The sequence below is a fragment of the Schistocerca gregaria genome, chromosome 3, assembly GCF_023897955.1.
Source record: "Schistocerca gregaria isolate iqSchGreg1 chromosome 3, iqSchGreg1.2, whole genome shotgun sequence".
In the NCBI taxonomy this organism is placed as follows: Eukaryota; Metazoa; Arthropoda; class Insecta; order Orthoptera; family Acrididae; genus Schistocerca; species Schistocerca gregaria.
Window position 1 is genome coordinate 26,562,425 of NC_064922.1, and position 16,181 is coordinate 26,578,605.

At 45.0% G+C, this 16,181-nt stretch overlaps 8 non-coding genes across 8 annotated transcripts; all 8 read left to right on the top strand.

Moving 5' to 3' along the window:
* The first annotated feature begins 403 nt into the window (after positions 1-403).
* Trnar-ucg (transfer RNA arginine (anticodon UCG)) lies at positions 404-476 on the top strand. The gene has a single exon. It is a non-coding gene; the product is annotated as a tRNA-Arg (tRNA).
* Positions 477-2,857: 2,381 nt separating this feature from the next.
* Positions 2,858-2,929, top strand: Trnat-agu (transfer RNA threonine (anticodon AGU)). The gene has a single exon. It is a non-coding gene; the product is annotated as a tRNA-Thr (tRNA).
* A 510-nt stretch (positions 2,930-3,439) lies between these two features.
* Positions 3,440-3,512, top strand: Trnar-ucg (transfer RNA arginine (anticodon UCG)). The gene has a single exon. It is a non-coding gene; the product is annotated as a tRNA-Arg (tRNA).
* Positions 3,513-4,954: 1,442 nt separating this feature from the next.
* On the top strand, positions 4,955-5,027 carry Trnar-ucg (transfer RNA arginine (anticodon UCG)). The gene has a single exon. It is a non-coding gene; the product is annotated as a tRNA-Arg (tRNA).
* Positions 5,028-6,467: 1,440 nt separating this feature from the next.
* Positions 6,468-6,540, top strand: Trnar-ucg (transfer RNA arginine (anticodon UCG)). Its single transcript has one exon. It is a non-coding gene; the product is annotated as a tRNA-Arg (tRNA).
* A 7,615-nt stretch (positions 6,541-14,155) lies between these two features.
* Positions 14,156-14,228, top strand: Trnar-ucg (transfer RNA arginine (anticodon UCG)). Its single transcript has one exon. It is a non-coding gene; the product is annotated as a tRNA-Arg (tRNA).
* Positions 14,229-15,090: 862 nt separating this feature from the next.
* On the top strand, positions 15,091-15,162 carry Trnat-agu (transfer RNA threonine (anticodon AGU)). Its single transcript has one exon. It is a non-coding gene; the product is annotated as a tRNA-Thr (tRNA).
* Positions 15,163-15,675: 513 nt separating this feature from the next.
* Trnar-ucg (transfer RNA arginine (anticodon UCG)) lies at positions 15,676-15,748 on the top strand. The gene has a single exon. It is a non-coding gene; the product is annotated as a tRNA-Arg (tRNA).
* The last annotated feature ends 433 nt before the right edge of the window (positions 15,749-16,181 follow it).

The following is a 16,181-nucleotide window of genomic DNA, read 5'->3' on the forward strand; positions in this document are numbered from 1 at the left end:
CGAATGGCGCTGATAAAGCATTTGCCAAAGCGGTACGGCATAAGGTGGGACGAGGCAGTGTGAATTACATTTTATAGATGTATTTCTCACAAATCGCTGAGCCTCTCGCGGTCGTCGTCGTCGTCGTCGTCGTCGTCGTCGCCGTCGCCGCCGCCGCTTCTGCAGAAGTAGCAAATGGCCATCGTAGCAAATGCGGCGAGGGACACCCTGCCATCGATTGCGATTGCGCAAAGTGTGTGGTCTTTTTTTCCTGTCTATGTTTGGTCGGTCTCGTAAGAGGTTGAATGTAACGAATGGGTGGGAAAGAGTAAGGGGCAGCGGCTGTGTGGAACGAAAACACAATTCCTCAGGGGGTGTGAGCGTTTCGAGATGAATCGTATATAAGTAATACTTGGTCGTCAGTGACGGTGTGGCCTAATGGATAAGGCGTCGGACTTCGGATCCGAAGATTGCAGGTTCGAATCCTGTCACGGTCGTGTTTTTCCAGTTCTGAGAAAAAAACATACCGTTTCAATGTAGCAATTGTGCAGTACGAAACCGTCTGAATGTTGCTGTTGACCATTTTGTGCTTGGAGATGGTCTTGAGCTTGAAACACACACAAGAAGACCGGTGTTAACTAGCGAAATGGTCGGCAGAGTGCCCTCACCGCGAGGTTTGACTGGCACTTGCACATCTAAAACAACGTCGGAAAGTAACTCGTTCGGCTTTTGAGTCACGTCAAGTATGTGTGTTAATTTTGACGCCGCTAGCTCTGCAGATTGTCATGCAATTCCTTTACCTCTCTGAAATGATTATGAAATAAAAGTGAAGTACGTGACGAGTGTGACGTTAGGAAAACATTAGGCAGCATGGAGAGATTCTGTATGGGACCAACCAACCCAAACGAGTACTGTGTGATCTGCTACCCAGCAGGTACCCAACGAGGCAGCACGGCTAGCTCAGTCGGTAGAGCATGAGACTCTTAATCATAGGGTCGTGGGTTCGAGCCCTACCCTGGGCGGAACGGAATTTTTCTCCGCTGCAAATGTAAATTACCGATTTTCTGATTAACGTGATGTAATGGAAATAGCAACTTTAAAATTTGCCTACGTCTCAATCAGTCGCAAGAAAACTGTATTTGAAGGTGAAGGTGATTTTGTAGACATGTGTAAAAGTCATGTTCTGAAGTGCAGGTGATTTTGTTTGGAGAGAACATCGGCTACTTGTCAGATGTGTATCCAAGCAGTAATGGGTCGCCATAGCTGCAAATATTAGTGAAAAATATGAAGTGTTGTCAGCTGAAGTCTGAAGATTCAGACGACCGTACGGACGAAGTACGCAAAAGTTCCGCTAGGCCGCGCCTCTTTAGCTCAGTGGTAGAGCAGTGGTCTAGTAAACCAGGAGTCGTGAGTTCCATCCTCACAGGAGGAAGACGAATTTTGGAAATCAGTTGCGCGTCATGGCCGTATAGCAAACAGTATCTGTCATGGCGAACAATTAGCGTGAGGAGTTTTATTAAGAATTACTCTCAGATGTGATTAAGGCGAATGGCGCTGAAAAAGCATTTGCCAAAGCGGTACGGCATAAGGTGGGACGGGGCAGTGTGAATTACATTTTATAGATGTATTTCTCACAAATCGCTGAGCCTCTCGCGGTCGTCGTCGTCGTCGTCGTCGTCGTCGTCGCCGCCGCCGCTTCTGCAGAAGTAGCAAATGGCCATCGTAGCAAATGCGGCGAGGGACACCCTGCCATCGATTCCGATTGCGCAAAGTGTGTGGTCTTGTTTTCCTGTCTATGTTTGGTCGGTCTCGTAAGAGGTTGAATGTAACGAATGGGTGGGAAAGAGTAAGGGGCAGCGGCTGTGTGGAACGAAAACACAATTCCTCAGGGGGTGTGAGCGTTTCGAGATAAGTCGTATATAAGTTACACTTGGTTGTCAGTGACCGTGTGGCATAATGGATAAGGCGTCGGACTTCGGATCCGAAGATTGCAGGTTTGAATCCTGTCACGGCCGTGTTTTTCCAGTTCTGAAAAACAAACATACCGTTTTAATGTAGCAATTGTGCAGTGCGAAACCGTCTGAATGTTGCTGTTGACCATTTTGTGCTTGGAGATGGTCTTGAGCTTGAAACACACACAAGAAGACCGGTGTCAACTAGCGAAATGGTCGGCAGAGTGCCCTCACCGCGAGGTTTGACTGGCACTTGCACATCTAAAACAACGTCGGAAAGTAACTCGTTCGGCTTTTGAGTCACGTCAAGTATGTGTGTTAATTTTGACGCCGCTAGCTCTGCAGATTGTCATGCAATTCCTTTACCTCTCAGAAATGATTATGAAATAAAAGTGAAGTACGTGACGAGTGTGACGTTAGGAAAACATTAGGCAGCATGGAGAGATTCTGTATGGGACCAACCAACCCAAACGAGTACTGTGTGATCTGCTACCCAGCACGTACCCAACGAGGCAGCACGGCTAGCTCAGTCGGTAGAGCATGAGACTCTTAATCATAGGGTCGTGGGTTCGAGCCCTACCCTGGGCGGAACGGAATTTTTCTCCGCTGCAGATGTAAATTACCGATTTTCTGATTAACGTGATGTAATGGAAATAGCAACTTTAAAATTTGCCTACGTCTCCATCAGTCGCAAGAAAATTGTATTTGAAGGTGAAGGTGATTTTGTAGACATGTGTGAAAGACATGTTCTGAAGTGCAGGTGATTTTGTTTGGAGAGAACATCGGCTACGTGTCAGATGTGTATCCAAGCAGTAATGGGTCGCCATAGCTGCAAATATTAGTGAAAAATATGAAGTGTTGTCAGCTGAAGTCTGAAGATTCAGACGACCGTACGGACGAAGTACGCAAAAGTTCCGCTAGACCGCGCCTCTTTAGCTCAGTGGTAGAGCACTGGTCTAGTAAACCAGGAGTCGTGAGTTCCATCCTCACAGGAGGAAGACGAATTTTGGAAATCAGTTGCGCGTCATGGCCGTATAGCAAACAGTATCTGTGATGGCGAACAATTAGCGTGAGGAGTTTTATTAAGAATTACTCTCAGATGTGATTAAGGCGAATGGCGCTGAAAAAGCATTTGCCAAAGCGGTACGGCATAAGGTGGGACGGGGCAGTGTGAATTACATTTTATAGATGTATTTCTCACAAATCGCTGAGCCTCTCGCGGTCGTCGTCGTCGTCGTCGTCGTCGTCGTCGTCGCCGCCGCTTCTGCAGAAGTAGCAAATGGCCATCGTAGCAAATGCGGCAAGGGACACCCTGCCATCGATTCCGATTGCGCAAAGTGTGTGGTCTTGTTTTCCTGTCTATGTTTGGTCGGTCTCGTAAGAGGTTGAATGTAACGAATGGGTGGGAAAGAGTAAGGGGCAGCGGCTGTGTGGAACGAAAACACAATTCCTCAGGGGGTGTGAGCGTTTCGAGATGAATCGTATATAAGTAATACTTGGTCGTCAGTGACGGTGTGGCCTAATGGATAAGGCGTCGGACTTCGGATCCGAAGATTGCAGGTTCGAATCCTGTCACGGTCGTGTTTTTCCAGTTCTGAGAAACAAACATACCGTTTTAATGTAGCAATTGTGCAGTACGAAACCGTCTGAATGTTGCTGTTGACCATTTTGTGCTTGGAGATGGTCTTGAGCTTGAAACACACACAAGAAGACCGGTGTTAACTAGCGAAATGGTCGGCAGAGTGCCCTCACCGCGAGGTTTGACTGGCACTTGCACATCTAAAACAACGTCGGAAAGTAACTCGTTCGGCTTTTGAGTCACGTCAAGTATGTGTGTTAATTTTAACGCCGCTAGCTCTGCAGATTGTCATGCAATTCCTTTACCTCTCAGAAATGATTATGAAATAAAAGTGAAGTACGTGACGAGTGTGACGTTAGGAAAACATTAGGCAGCATGGAGAGATTCTGTATGGGACCAACCAACCCAAACGAGTACTGTGTGATCTGCTACCCAGCAGGTACCCAACGAGGCAGCACGGCTAGCTCAGTCGGTAGAGCATGAGACTCTTAATCATAGGGTCGTGGGTTCGAGCCCTACCCTGGGCGGAACGGAATTTTTCTCCGCTGCAGATGTAAATTACCGATTTTCTGATTAACGTGATGTAATGGAAATAGCAACTTTAAAATTTGCCTACGTCTCCATCAGTCGCAAGAAAACTGTATTTGAAGGTGAAGGTGATTTTGTAGACATGTGTAAAAGTCATGTTCTGAAGTGCAGGTGATTTTGTTTGGAGAGAACATCGGCTACTTGTCAGATGTGTATCCAAGCAGTAATGGGTCGCCATAGCTGCAAATATTAGTGAAAAATATGAAGTGTTGTCAGCTGAAGTCTGAAGATTCAGACGACCGCACGGACGAAGTACGCAAAAGTTCCGCTAGGCCGCGCCTCTTTAGCTCAGTGGTAGAGCAGTGGTCTAGTAAACCAGGAGTCGTGAGTTCCATCCTCACAGGAGGAAGACGAATTTTGGAAATCAGTTGCGCGTCATGGCCGTATAGCAAACAGTATCTGTGATGGCGAACAATTAGCGTGAGGAGTTTTATAAAGAATTACCCTCAGATGTGATTAAGGCGAATGGCGCTGATAAAGCATTTGCCAAAGCGGTACGGCATAAGGTGGGACGAGGCAGTGTGAATTACATTTTATAGATGTATTTCTCACAAATCGCTGAGCCTCTAGCGGTCGTCGTCGTCGTCGTCGTCGTCGTCGCCGCCGCCGCTTCTGCAGAAATAGCAAATGGCCATCGTAGCAAATGCGGCGAGGGACACCCTGCCATCGATTCCGATTGCGCAAAGTGTGTGTTCTTGTTTTCCTGTCTATGTTTGGTCGGTCTCGTAAGAGGTTGAATGTAAAGAATGGGTGGGAAAGAGTAAGGGGCAGCGGCTGTGTGGAACGAAAACACAATTCCTCAGGGGGTGTGAGCGTTTCGAGATGAATCGTATATAAGTTATACTTGGTCGTCAGTGACCGTGTGGCCTAATGGATAAGGCGTCGGACTTCGGATCCGAAGATTGCAGGTTCGAATCCTGTAACGGTCGTGTTTTTCCAGTTCTGAGAAACAAATATACCGTTTTAATGTAGCTATTGTGCAGTACGAAACCGTCTGAATGTTGCTTTTGACCATTTTGTGCTTGGAGATGGTCTTGAGCTTGAAACACACACAAGAAGACCGGTGTTAACTAGCGAAATGGTCGGCAGAGTGCCCTCACCGCGAGGTTTGACTGGCACTTGCACATCTAAAACAACGTCGGAAAGTAACTCGTTCGACTTTTGAGTCACGTCAAGTATGTGTGTTAATTTTGACGCCGCTAGCTCTGCAGATTGTCATGCAATTCCTTCACCTCTCACAAATGATTATGAAATAAAAGTGAAGTACGTGACGAGTGTGACGTTAGGAAAACATTAGGCAGCATGGAGAGATTCTGTATGGGACCAACCAACCCAAACGAGTACTGTGTGATCTGCTACCCAGCACGTACCCAACGAGGCAGCACGGCTAGCTCAGTCGGTAGAGCATGAGACTCTTAATCATAGGGTCGTGGGTTCGAGCCCTACCCTGGGCGGAACGGAATTTTTCTCCGCTGCAGATGTAAATTACCGATTTTCTGATTAACGTGATGTAATTGAAATAGTAACTTTAAAATTTGCCTACGTCTCCATCAGTCGCAAGAAAACTGTATTTGAAGGTGAAGGTGATTTTGTAGACATGTGAAAGTCATGTTCTGAAGTGCAGGTGATTGTGTTTGGAGAGAACATTGGCTACGTGTCAGATGTGTATCCAAGCAGTAATGGGTCGCCATAGCTGCAAATATTAGTGAAAAATATGAAGTGTTGTCAGCTGAAGTCTGAAGATTCAGACGACCGTACGGACGAAGTACGCAAAAGTTCCGCTAGGCCGCGCCTCTTTAGCTCAGTGGTAGAGCACTGGTCTAGTAAACCAGGAGTCGTGAGTTCCATCCTTACAGGAGGAAGACGAATTTTGGAAATCAGTTGCGCGTCATGGCCGTATAGCAAACAGTATCTGTGATGGCGAACAATTAGCGAGAGGCGTTTTATTAAGAGTTACTCTCAGATGTGATTAAGGCGAATGGCGCTGATAAAGCATTTGCCAAAGCGGTACGGCATAAGGTGGGACTGGGCAGTGTGAATTACATTTTATAGATGTATTTCTCACAAATCGCTGAGCCTCTCGCGGTCGTCGTCGTCGTCGTCGTCGTCGTCGCCGCCGCCGCTTCTGCAGAAGTAGCAAATGGCCATCGTAGCAAATGCGGCGAGGGACACCCTGCCATCGATTCCGATTGCGCAAAGTGTATGGTCTTGTTTTCCTGTCTATGTTTGGTCGGTCTCGTAAGAGGTTGAATGTAACGAATGGGTGGGAAAGAGTAAGGGGCAGCGGCTGTGTGGAATGAAAACACAATTCCTCAGGGGGTGTGAGCGTTTCGAGATGAATCGTATATAAGTTATACTTGGTCGTCAGTGACCGTGTGGCCTAATGGATAAGGCGTCGGACTTCGGATCCGAAGATTGCAGGTTCGAATCCTGTCACGGTCGTGTTTTTCCAGTTCTGAGAAACAAACATACCGTTTTAATATAGCAATTGTGCAGTACGAAACCGTCTGAATGTTGCTGTTGACCATTTTGTGCTTGGAGATGGTCTTGAGCTTGAAACACACACAAGAAGACCGGTGTTAACTAGCGAAATGGTCGGCAGAGTGCCCTCACCGCGAGGTTTGACTGGCACTTACACATCTAAAACAACGTCGGAAAGTAACTCGTTCGGCTTTTGAGTCACGTCAAGTATGTGTGTTAATTTTGACGCCGCTAGCTCTGCAGATTGTCATGCAATTCCTTTACCTCTCAGAAATGATTATGAAATAAAAGTGAAGTACGTGACGAGTGTGACGTTAGGAAAACATTAGGCAGCATGGAGAGATTCTGTATGGGACCAACCAACCCAAACGAGTACTGTGTGATCTGCTACCCAGCAGGTACCCAACGAGGCAGCACGGCTAGCTCAGTCATTCTGGCTCTAGCTGCCGACGCGTACGGACGTGTCACCGTTGCTGCGTGTAGTCAGTGTTTCGCCAGTGTTTACCTTTGCGTTTCGGTGTTTCTGAGTTTTGTGATTTTCTTCGTGTGTAACTCGTGTTTTTTCTGCCTCCTTTGTTCTGTTTTTGTGTTTTCTACCGACGATTATTTGTTGTTTGTGGAGTTTTCGGTAATTACCGGAATCTCCCCTTCATTACTGCATACCATGGCTACAACTGTGAGGAAGAATACGCTGGTTTTTGCCTTCGCTAAGGAAACACGACGTGTTCAGCCGACTGCTCTGGAAATTCATGATTGGCTTGATCAGGTACTTGGCATAAATTCTGATATGGTGCATACCACTCAGCTAGATACTGACAACTATTGTGTTTTCGTAAAGTTTTTGGATCCCGTTTCGGTCGATAAAATTATTGGAAAATTCGGGTATCATGTCGAATTTTTGCATAGAGACGGTTCTACAAGTAAAGTGGCTATCAGGAGAGCTGATGCTCTTTATAGATCTGTGCGGGTGTTAAATTTACCTATCGAGATAGATAATGAGAAAATCAAGGTTGCCCTGTCTCAATATGGTGAGGTAAAGGATATAGTTAACGAACGTTGGTCGAAGCAATTTAAAATTCAGAGTTTCAATGGTATTCGTTCGGTAGAAATGGAAGTAAAGACGAATATCCCGTCTCATATAACTGTTGACGGGCATAAAGCACACGTGATTTATACTGGTCAAACCCCTACGTGCCATATATGCAATGAATCGGGTCATTTAAGGCAGGACTGTCCCCATCGTGTCTTTGTACTAAAAACAAATTTAGTCCAACGCCGTAAGATGACCTTGAGCGAAGTTTTGGCAACCGATAACACGGCCAAACAGGGTGAGGGTTCGGATCCTGTACTTAGTACTGGAACTATTGCTGTTGAAGGCAGTGATTTTCCACCCCTGGTAACACGCTTCAATTGTGATTCCTCTGCTCGTGAGTTAGACGTACTAACCAAGAAACGACCACTTGAACATACAGATGATCATTCTGATGATGACACCTCCCGACAATCTCCTGCTGTACGTAAACAGAAAGCTGGCGATGAAAATCTGCATGTGCCCCAAGACGAAATGCAAGTAGATTTAATTGCAGTTTCTGATACATCTCGCTCACTGCCAGAAAATGCAACGGCAGCTGCCGACAGCGAGAAAGTAGAAGTCCCCCAAGCAGTGACAACTTGCCCAGCTGTAAACAGCGATAATCAGCTGTTTACCGACGGGAAGTTCGCGGAAGCGGTAGAACAACAACACCGCGACACCGCAACAGCACAGCAACCGGCACCAGAGTGTAAACAAGTGAAAGTGTTTACTCCTGAACCGGAAAATAAGCAAACACCGTCGCAAGCGTCACATCAACCGAAGGTAGCATGTAAACAGCAGGCAGTGTTTACAAACCAGGTCTCTCTAGACACTGCTGCTGAAGCGGCCGCGTCGAGTGTTGCCACAACAAAATCAGGTCAGGGTTTTCAGGGCGTCCACCGCCGTACGCTAAAACCACAACCGAATCTTACTGTTTCTCGCACCCAAGCCAAACAAAAAGCGGGCAAGTCGGACGTAAAATCACAGAAAAATATACGATATGAAATTGTCAGAGAAGGTGCTCCAGATGAGCCTCCTGACACACCCAATGTAGAACAGCCCCTCAGTACTAAGGCGCGGGATGACAATGGCAGACAAACTAACGTTTAGCGACCGTGTTACTAGGACTGCTACCAAGTTCTGAATGACTGTAGTTCTAAACCGGATTTCAGCATACCAAAAGTAGAACAGTTTTTTTTTTTTTTTTTTTTTTTTTTTTTTTTTTTTTTTTTTTTTGACCAACTTTGTCCGTGGCCAATAGCGAGTTAGGGATGCAAGCATACTCTATCACAACGATCAATATAAATAAAATTCGAACCTCATTAAAGCTAGCTGCTCTCAAGGAATTTTTGTATGACTCTGGAGCCGATATCGCTTTGCTACAGGAGGTTGTAACGACGGAATTTGTAATACCAGGATACACCGCAATTGTTAACGTATCTTGTGACACACATACAGGAACAGCGGTTCTGCTCAGGGAAGGGATTCCCGTATCTCAAGTGGAGCGGTTGGAATCTGGAAGGGCAATTAGTATTAACGTTTTAGGTACCACATTGATTAACTTATACGCGCCCTCAGGAAATAGTAATAGACAGGACAGGGCAGCATTTTATAAAGAGGAACTTATATATTTATTACGTCGAAACCCAAACAGTTTTATAATGGGCGGTGATTTTAACTGCGTGTTAAATCGTAAAGATCAACAACCACATTTTAACGGTTCTTTAGAACTTAAACGCCTAGTAATCGACCTAAAACTAAAGGACGCATGGGAACTAAAATATCCAACGAAGGTTGAATATACGTATATAACACAGACTTCGCGCAGTAGAATAGACAGAATCTATGTTTCCCAAAACTTGGATAGATGTCTACTAAATTCAGAAATCGTACCTGTATATTTTAGTGACCACTGCAGTATGAAGGCGTGCATTAATTTAGCTCCACAGCCGATTCAGATTTTTAGGAACCAGTGGCAGCTAAATGTCTCTCTCTTAAAAGAGCAAGATTTGGCAGACGCGGTATCGGATGCGTGGACCTTATGTCTGCGATCGATCGAGAGGCACCCCACAGTATTAGACTGGTGGCTTAAGGTTGCAAAGCCGAGACTGAGAAAAGTGTGTATCAGATACAGCAGAGAAAGAGCGTGGGAGTTAAAAAACAGTATGGAATTTTATTACAGTTTGTTGCGAGACCTCTATGAACAGGCAAACGTGTCAACCATTAGATTACAAGACATCAGACACACCAAAGCGAAATTACTCTCCATTAAACGACAACAGATGGAAGGTTTAAAACTGAAGTCAAAGGCGAAGTCGGTGGTAGATGATGAAACAACATCCTTATATCATCTGCTTCGGCATGCAAAGAATAGGCGACGCACTGTTATTAGTGAACTTAAAACCCCCAATGGGACAACACTGACGTCTCAGAAGGAGATTCTAAATGCAGTATACCAGTATTACTATGCATTATATTCCTCCAGCCCACCTCACGAGGGGTCTCTGCAAGAGTTTCTCAGTGTTTTATCCCCACAGTTGGCAAGTTCTGAAAACGACGAAATCATTTCTGAAGTCAGTAACGAAGAGTTTCGTGAGACAATAACCAAGTCCCCGATGAATAAATCTGCTGGACCCGACGGACTCCCTGTAGAATTTTACAGAAAGTTCTGGTTTTTAATTGGTGACACGTTTACATGCATTGTCAATGAGATTTTTAACGAGCAGACGATACCTGCAGATTTTAAAGACAGCAAAATTGTACTTCTACCGAAAAACAAAGGGACGAAAAGTTTAAACAATTACCGCCCTATTTCACTTTTAAACTCTGACTACAAAATAGTATGCAGGATTTTAAAAAAGAGACTTTCCCCTCTGACCGACAAATTAATTAGTCAACATCAGTCATGTGCAGCAAATAGAAGTATTTTTAATACGATTTCTGAATATAGAGACATCATCGCCTTAGCATCGGTTTCTAATATCAAATGTGCTTTACTTTTTATAGATTTTACTAAGGCTTTCGACTCGGTGAATCACCGCTTCCTATTTGAGGTACTGACAAAAATGGGACTCGTCCACAAAACAGTTAATGTTATAAAAAACGTTGCTACTGGTCTGAACGCTAAATTAGCTGTCAACAGTCAGCTGACGCGGCAAATTCAAATAAACCGTGGCATCCCACAGGGAAGTCCATTATCTATGTTTTTGTTTGTTGTGTCGTTAGAGCCCTTTTTAAGAAGTGTTCATGAAAGGTTAAAGGGCATAACTATAACTGGCAGGAAAACTGTAGTGAGAGCCTATGCTGACGATGTTGGTGTCGTCATAAGAGGGCAAGATGATGTAATTCGACTAGGGGCCATTCTTCAAAACTACTGCCACGCATCGGGTGCGACAACAAACGAAAATAAAAGTACAATCCTGGGAATGCGGGGTCTTGAACGGATACAAATCGATTGGGCGAAGTCAGTTACCACACATAAAACCCTGGGGACAATCCTGACGGCATGTCCAATGAGGATGACAGCCCTCAATTGGAAAGAGGTTTTAACAAAGATTCAAGGGGGACTTATTGAGAACTCACAACGACTTATGAACCAGGTTCAGAGGGTCAGGTTCATTAACTTATGCATTCTCTCAAAGGCATTCTATATGGCACAAGTTTTTCCCTTGCCGAAGTTGATAGCTCAGAAAATAATGTCGAGGGTTGCAAATTTCTTATGGAAGGGGGAAATCTTCAGGGTTAACCTAAGAACTGCGACTTTACATCCTAGAAATGGAGGCCTCGGGCTGGTGGACATACGCAATAAAGCTTCTGCGCTTTTCATAAAAAGATCTTTAAACATATTTCACGCCAACCCCGTCAGTATTACTACACAATTGTTTAAATGTGTCCAACCAGAAAGCCTTCAACCACCGGCAGACGTACAAAAAATTAACCCCCGACTGCGATACGTTAGGATCTTATACACAGAATTGAGCTATGTTAACGAGAAACTCAGAACTTCACTGCACATTACAGCCAGAGATATCATGAGACAAAGACAACAATATGAAGGACAAAATAAAATTGCCACGAAATATATGAGTCACAACTGGGATGCAATTTGGGAGAATATTAGTTTTAAGGGGCTCAATTCAGATGTGGTAACGGCATGGTACAAAGCCGTCAATAATATTGTCAGCACCAACGAGCGGCTTTATAAAATTGGGAAAGCTGAAACCCCCTTATGTCAGAAATGTAACCTAGTTGACACTGTGATTCATAGATTTACGTGTGCTGGAAATCTCAACAATTGGCATTGGCTCAGGAAAAGTCTTGCACTACTGCAACGAACGTCACCCAATTCCATTACTCCTATGGTGCTTTTCAGACCTGAAACTAAATATTACCCGAAAACCAAAAATAATGCAATACACTGGTTAATGGGACAGTTTGTCCATTACATTATCAATAAAATAGGTGGTGACGACGAAACGGAATTCAAGCTTTTTATGCAAATGGAGTACAGCAACATTCAGCAATATGCAGACCACAGGAAAATGTATGGAAACATGTTGATCATTTTATTCGAACGAATAGGTGTTGGTTAAAGCGCACAGTCTAACACTAAATGTACTATTTTAGGGGTAATGAAGAAGTGAAGTATGAATCTACGTTCAAGATGAAGGAAATGCCTCTTCTTTTATCCATTCATGTTACGTCTGCCCCCCAATAAGTGTCTCATAAATGCTCGCTGTATATTGCAGTATAATCACATGTTTCTTACTCGAATGTCTGTTGACTGAAAACTCGAATGACGGCTTTGCAATGGGATCTCACCCCCAGATGTCGTACAATCAGTGCTCCTTACCACAATAAAGAGAGCAGGCGAAAAATATACACGACTATACCCGCTTTTCTATAACAATTAAAATGCACTGAAGGAGCAATTCGGTGGGAGTGATTGTGGGGGCATCGTGGCCAGGCCTCGAGTTCTTTGACCCCTGCCCTCTTTGTCCCCGTCATGCGCCTCCTGATATGCATCCTTATAAAAAACAATAAAAAGCGGTCCAAGGCACCAGACTAAAGGAAAAGTGGCTAGGATACCTGGCTTTAAAAAAATGAGAAACAAAAGTGGTTAAAAAAAAAAAAAAAGCTAGCTCAGTCGCTAGAGCATGAGACTTTTAATCTCAGGGGCGTGGGTTCGAGCCCCACGCTGGGCGGAACGGAAAAAAAAAAAAAAAAAAAAAAAATTTAGCTCAGTGGTAGAACACTGCTCTAATAAACCAGGCGTCGTAAGTTCCATCCTCACCGGAGTAAACTGAATTTTGGAAATCAGTTACGCGTTGTGGCCGTATAGCAAACAGTAAAAAAAAAAAAAAAAAAAAAAAAAAAAAAAAAAGTGGTTAAGGCGTCTGACTAGAAATCAGATTCCCTCTGGGAGCGTAGGTTCGAGTCCTACCGACTGCGTTTCGTTTTTGTGTCAAGACGCGAAGAGCGTCTCCAACGGAACCGTGAAATGGGCAAACACGTGGGAAACATTGAAAAAAAAAAAAAAGTCGGTAGAGCATGAGACTCTTAATCATGGGGTCGTGGGTTCGAGCCCTACCCTGGGCGGAACGGAATTTTTCTCCGCTGCAGATGTAAATTACCGATTTTCTGATTAACGTGATGTAATGGAAATAGCAACTTTAAAATTTGCCTACGTCTCCATCAGTCGCAAGAAAACTGTATTTGAAGCTGAAGGTGATTTTGTAGACATGTGTGAAAGTCATGTTCTGAAGTGCAGGTGATTTTGTTTGGAGAGAACATCGGCTACGTGTCAGATGTGTATCCCAGCAGCAATGGGTCGCCATAGCTGCAAATATTAGTGAAAAATATGAAGTGTTGTCAGCTGAAGTCTGAAGATTCAGACGACCGTACGGACGAAGTACGCAAAAGTTCCGCTAGGCCGCGCCACTTTAGCTCAGTGGTAGAGCACTGGTCTAGTAAACCAGGAGTCGTGAGTTCCATCCTCACAGGAGGAAGATGAATTTTGGAAATCAGTTGCGCGTCATGGCCGTATAGCAAACAGTATCTGTGATGGCGAACAATTAGCGTGAGGAGTTTTATTAAGAATTACTCTCAGATGTGATTAAGGCGAATGGCGCTGATAAAGCATTTGCCAAAGCAGTATGGCATAAGGTGGGATGGGGCAGTGTGAATTACATTTTATAGATGTATTTCTCACAAATCGCTGAGCCTCTCGCGGTCGTCGTCGTCGTCGTCGTCGTCGCCGCCGCCGCCGTTGTCGTCGTCGCCGCCGCCGCTTCTGCAGAAATAGCAAATGGCCATCGATTCCGATTGCGCAAAGTGTGTGGTCTTGTTTTCCTGTCTATGTTTGGTCGGTCTCGTAAGAGGTTGAATGTAACGAATGGGTGGGAAAGAGTAAGGGGCAGCGGCTGTGTGGAACGAAAACACAATTCCTCAGGGGGTGTGAGCGTTTCGAGATGAATCGTATATAAGTTATACTTGGTCGTCAGTGACCGTGTGGCCTAATGGATAAGGCGTCGGACTTCGGATCCGAAGATTGCAGGTTCGAATCCTGTCACGGTCGTGTTTTTCCAGTTCTGAGAAACAAACATACCGTTTTAATGTAGCAATTGTGCAGTACGAAACCGTCTGAATGTTGCTGTTGACCATTTTGTGCTTGGAGATGGTCTTGAGCTTGAAACACACACAAGAAGACCGGTGTTAACTAGCGAAATGGTCGGCAGAGTGCCCTCACCGCGAGGTTTGACTGGCACTTGCACATCTAAAACAACGTCGGAAAGTAACTCGTTCGGCTTTTGAGTCACGTCAAGTATGTGTGTTAATTTTGAAGCCGCAAGCTCTGCAGATTGTCATGCAATTCCTTTACCTCTCAGAAATGATTATGAAATAAAAGTGAAGTACGTGACGAGTGTGACGTTAGGAAAACATTAGGCAGCATGGAGAGATTCTGTATGGGACCAACCAACCCAAACGAGTACTGTGTGATCTGCTACCCAGCACGTACCCAACGAGGCAGCACGGCTAGCTCAGTCGGTAGAGCATGAGACTCTTAATCATAGGGTCGTGGGTTCGAGCCCTACCCTGGGCGGAACGGAATTTTTCTCCGCTGCAGATGTAAATTACCGATTTTCTGATTAACGTGATGTAATGGAAATAGCAACTTTAAAATTTGCCTACGTCTCCATCAGTCGCAAGAAAACTGTATTTGAAGGTGAAGGTGATTTTGTAGACATGTGTGAAAGTCATGTTCTGAAGTGCAGGTGATTTTGTTTGGAGAGAACATCGGCTACGTGTCAGATGTGTATCCAAGCAGTAATGGGTCGCCATAGCTGCAAATATTAGTGAAAAATATGAAGTGTTGTCAGCTGAAGTCTGAAGATTCAGACGACCGTACGGACGAAGTACGCAAAAGTTCCGCTGGACGCGCCTCTTTAGCTCAGTGGTAGAGCACTGGTCTAGTAAACCAGGAGTTGTGAGTTCCATCCTCACAGGAGGAAGATGAATTTTGGTAATCAGTTGCGCGTCATGGCCGTATAGCAAACAGTATCTGTGATGGCGAACAATTAGCGTGAGGAGTTTTATTAAGAATTACTCTCAGATGTGATTAAGGCGAATGGCGCTGATAAAGCATTTGCCAAAGCGGTACGGCATAAGGTGGGACGGGGCAGTGTGAATTACATTTTATAGATGTATTTCTCACAAATCGCTGAGCCTCTCGCGGTCGTCGTCGTCGTCGTCGTCGTCGTCGTCGTCGCCGCCGCCGCTTCTGCAGAAGTAGCAAATGGCCATCGTAGCAAATGCGGCGAGGGACACCCTGCCATCGATTCCGATTGCGCAAAGTGTGTGGTCTTGTTTTCCTGTCTATGTTTGGTCGGTCTCGTAAGAGGTTGAATGTAACGAATGGGTGGGAAAGAGTAAGGGGCAGCGGCTGTGTGGAACGAAAACACAATCCCTCAGGGGGTGTGAGCGTTTCGAGATAAGTCGTATATAAGTTACACTTGGTTGTCAGTGACCGTGTGGCCTAATGGATAAGGCGTCGAACTTCGGATCCGAAGATTGCAGGTTCGAATCCTGTCACGGTCGTGTTTTTCCAGTTCTGAGAAAGAAACATACCGTTTTAATGTAGCAATTGTGCAGTACGAAACCGTCTGAATGTTGCTGTTGACCATTTTGTGCTTGGAGATGGTCTTGAGCTTGAAACACACACAAGAAGACCGGTGTTAACTAGCGAAATGGTCGGCAGAGTGCCCTCACCGCGAGGTTTGACTGGCACTTGCACATCTAAAACAACGTCGGAAAGTAACTCGTTCGGCTTTTGAGTCACGTCAAGTATGTGTGTTAATTTTGACGCCGCTAGCTCTGCAGATTGTCATGCAATTCCTTTACCTCTCAGAAATGATTATGAAATAAAAGTGAAGTACGTGACGAGTGTGACGTTAGGAAAACATTAGGCAGCATGGAGAGATTCTGTATGGGACCAACCAACCCAAACGAGTACTGTGTGATCTGCTACCCA